Below are 4,214 nucleotides of genomic sequence, written 5' to 3'. Positions count from 1 at the left end.
TGACCCTCTCGCGACGCGCTGAGCGCGCTAAGCGTGGTCCGGCTCGGAGAGCCCACGAGGACGTCTGCACGCGGGCAGAGTAGACGTCACGTGACGCCGATGTAACAAACAACAAGAACAACAAGAAGAAGAAGAGCGTCGAGTGGAGGTGGTCGAGGTGGAAGCCTGACCCCGTGGCGACGCGGGCCCCGGGCCCTCCACGAGCGAAGGTCGCGACGGTCGCGTGAGGTGCGGCCTTCACCATTAAAGCATCGGTGCCCCCCCCCTCCCCCTTCCCAGGAGGAGGGGGAGGGAGGAGGAGGAGGAGGTGGTGGTGGTGGGGCGCATCGTGTCGGTCAGGTCAGGACCAGCGTTCGTAGCCGTCGGGTGTGCAGGCGCTACAACTGCACCGGGGCTCGGAGTTGGGGGGGGGGGCGGTGTGGGGGAGGGGTGGCCTAGGTTCAGACCCACGATGAAGAGGAGGAAACTATTTAACCCCCCCCACCGACCCAGCCAGGCCCCCACACCCCCTCCCAGTGACCCCGCGCCGCTGGATCCGATCTTCATCATCCGACGGCGACGGCGCGTCGACCCTAGCGCGAGGCGTTGGGCTCGGCCGCGTCTCCCGGCGGCGACGATGACGACGCCGCCTCCTCGTCGTCTTCCTCCAGCCCCGAGGTGGCGGCCGGCGGATTGGGGGGCCTCGCCGTGCGGCCCCCCGCGGGTCCCGGCGCGGCGCCCGGGGACCCCTCGGCTTGGGACGGAGGCTCCGGCTTCATCTGCTGCTGCTGCTGAGGCTGCTGAGGCTGCTGCTGCTGCGTGCCCTGAGACTGGCCTTGCCCCTGGCCTTGCCCCTGGCCCTGCCCGTGGCCCTGCCCGCACACGTGGTGGTGGCGCTCCCAGTCGCGGTGCTGGCAGAAGGAGCCGCAGTAGCGCGCCGCGTTGCAGCCGCTGCACGTCTCGCTCGCCTTGCGGCCACAGTTCCAGCAGCTCTGGCGTGGCGACAAAGAGACAAAGATCCCCCGTGTAGCCTTCACAGACTGTAGGGGCAAGTGCTGTTAGCGGGTAGCACCTATGAAGACCGGCACGGCACACGAGGGAGTGGGTGGCCAGCACCACGACCGGCCGCCTGTATCTCCCCAACGGCGATGTCTACACACCGCACCGGGTACTCATTTTAGGCTGAGTCGACCTGGGGGAGGCCCATGACCGGTTCAGATAATCGTCACTGGGGTTCTCCGTGCGCGGGAATCGAACTCGGTTCGCCGGGTTCTTACGCAGCGTGCTAACCGCTGCACCACCGCCCCCCACACTCAAGACACTCACTGGCCCACTCACTCACACACGCACTCACTCAGCCACCTACTCACTCACGCACTCACTCAGCCACCTACTCACTCACACACTCACTCAGCCACCTACTCACTCACACACGCACTCACACACGCACTCACTCAGCCACCTACTCACACACACACACGCACTCAGCCACCTACTCACTCACACACTCGCTCAGCCACCTACTCACTCACACACGCACTCACACTCACTCACTCAGCCACCTACTCACTCACACACGCACTCACACACTCACTCGCTCAGCCACCTACTCACTCACACACCCACTCTCCCCAGTTGACAAATCTATATTTATTTTTTCCCCATCGAGTAAAGCCCCTCAAGCTAAGAAGCTCTTTGTCTTGGGCGACTCTGCCGGCAGACACACACCGAAGCATTCCACAATTATTACAACAACAACAACCACCGCCATTCGCCACCAAGTGGTGGCGACGACGCCACGGCGCCTGTGCCAGGCTACGTGCACTTTAAGGCCACGTGAAGTGTCGAACGCGCGCTGGCAAGAGGTCACGGGACGGACCCGGGTACGATGGGTTGACTTAATCACACACTCGCCCACTCACTCACTCATACACTCGCCCACTCACTCATACACTCGCCCACTCACTCACTCACACACTCGCCCACTCACTCACTCACCCACTCACTCACTCACTCGCCCACTCACTCACTCACACACTCGCCCACTCACTCACCCACCCACCCAATCTCCCCGGTGGCCCACTCTTTAACACCCACATCGAGTAAATATCCCACTGAGCCTAAAGAAGCGCATTGTTGTTAACACATCAAAGGGCGACTCTGCCGGCAGAGCCAACACAACCGCTACAACCCTCGGCCAAACAACCCCTACCCATCCCACGTTGGGATCTCCTCCTCCCGCTCCTCCTCCCCCTCCTCCCCCGCCTGCTCCCCCTTCTCACCTCGCTCGAGTCGTCCTGCCTGCCGGCGGAGGCGAGCGACTCGCGTGCCGCCTGCCGCTTGGCCTCGGCGAGGGCGCGCTCCATGCGCGCACGCTCGCTCGCCACGGCGCCGCGCGCGTGCCGCTCCGCCCTCGCTGACGGCGCGGTGCAGCTCGGCCAGCGCCTGGCGCTTCACCTCGTTCACGGCCTCCTCTGAGCGGCCAGGGGGGGCAGGGGGGGAGCGTTGGGGAAGGGGGTGTTGGTGAGGGTGTGTATTGGTGAGGGTGATTGTTGGTGAGGGGGCGTGTTGGTGAGTGTTGGTGAGGGGAGTGTTGGTGAGTGTTGGTGAGTGTTTGGTGAGTGCCGAACCGGCTTTTCTCCAGATCTCCTCGGGCATGTAGCTCATGCCGTGTCTGATCGGAGGATCCCGCACTGCGTCTGAGGCAGAGAGACACGCGGAGACACGCACAGAGACACAGACACACGCACAGAGACACGTGGAGACACGCACAGAGACACACACAGAGACACAGACACGCACATAGACACACACAGAGACACGCACAGACACACACACAAAGACACGCACAGAGACACACACAGAGACAAAGACACACGCACAGAGACACACACAGAGACACGCACAGACACACGCACAGAGACACGAACAGAGACACACACAGAGACGTAGACACACGCACAGAGATACAGAGACACGTACAGAGACACACACAGAGACACACAGACACACAGAGAGAAACAGAGACACGCACAGAGACACGCACAGACACACGCAGAGAGACTCGCACAGAGACACGCGGAGACACAGACAGAGACACGCGGAGACACAGACAAAGACACAGACAGAGACACGCACAGACACACGCACAGGGACACGCACAGAGACTCATACAGAGACACGCGGAGACACAGAAACACAGAGACGCACACAGAGACACACAGAGAGAGACACAGAGACACACAGAGACACACACAGAGACACACACAGAGACACGCACAGAGACACACACGGACACACGCACAGAGACACGCACAGAGACACACACAGAGACACGCACAGAGACACACACAGAGACACAGACAGAGACACGCACAGACACACGCACAGAGACACGCACAGAGACTCATACAGAGACACGCGGAGACACAGAGACAAGGAGAGACAAGAATCAATCTAAAGCACTGAGGTTGATTGATAATCGAGCATGCTATGATTCACCACAGGTGGCGTTCAGCCACGATCCTGGTTCCTGTTCCCGTGGAACGACCTCATTCACTCCTCCACCCATTTCCAGGACTCGGCCTAACAGACTGCCTGTGTCGTCTCTTCCACAGCGTGCACAACCACCACCAACCCTGAAGATCCCACCAGCACACCCACCCACCCATTCACTCACACGCCCAATAATAAGTAACATATTAAAAAAAACTTTTTTTTAAAACACGCTTTTTTAAATGTATTCGTAATGGCAGAACTCCACGACTCCAGGAAGTGGCCCCGAAGCTTGCCATAACGCCAGGGGTCGTGGCTAATTAATGCCAACGTGAGTTGAGCGTGGACAGTTAGACCCAAGCCGAAACATAACATATAAAAAATATTCTATGGGGACCTCATTTGCCAGTAAAAATATGATAATTGGTTCTTTACCCTTCTATCTGGCAACAAAACTGACACCTTTTTGCAAGGAGTCATGTTTGCATAGACCGCAATACCTGCAGTCATAAATACAAACAAAAGACATAACTCTGATAATGTGCACTGTCCTTAAAGTTGATTGGTCCACACCCGAGACAGCTTTCCTTCGAGCCTAGTCTCATATGGGTTGGACCAGATGACGCCAAAAGGCGCACAACTCAAGGACAATGCACCATCAGAGTATGAGAGCTCGGGGCAAGCATCTACACTATGGGGACCTCATTTGCCAGTAAAAATATGATAATTGGTTCTTTACC

At 58.7% G+C, this 4,214-nt stretch overlaps 1 pseudogene; it reads right to left on the bottom strand.

Annotated features, from left to right (window-relative positions):
• Positions 1-298: 298 nt before the first annotated feature.
• On the bottom strand, positions 299-2,646 carry LOC133340374 (protein CBFA2T3-like; annotated as a pseudogene).
• Between the last annotated feature and the right edge of the window lie 1,568 nt (positions 2,647-4,214).

This window comes from Lethenteron reissneri, chromosome 9 (genome assembly GCF_015708825.2).
Source record: "Lethenteron reissneri isolate LAM-NWPU_2019-01 chromosome 9, ASM1570882v1, whole genome shotgun sequence".
Lineage (NCBI taxonomy): Eukaryota > Metazoa > Chordata > Hyperoartia > Petromyzontiformes > Petromyzontidae > Lethenteron > Lethenteron reissneri.
The sequence above is the reverse complement of the archived record's forward strand: the minus strand, read 5'-3'. Positions and strand labels throughout refer to the sequence as shown.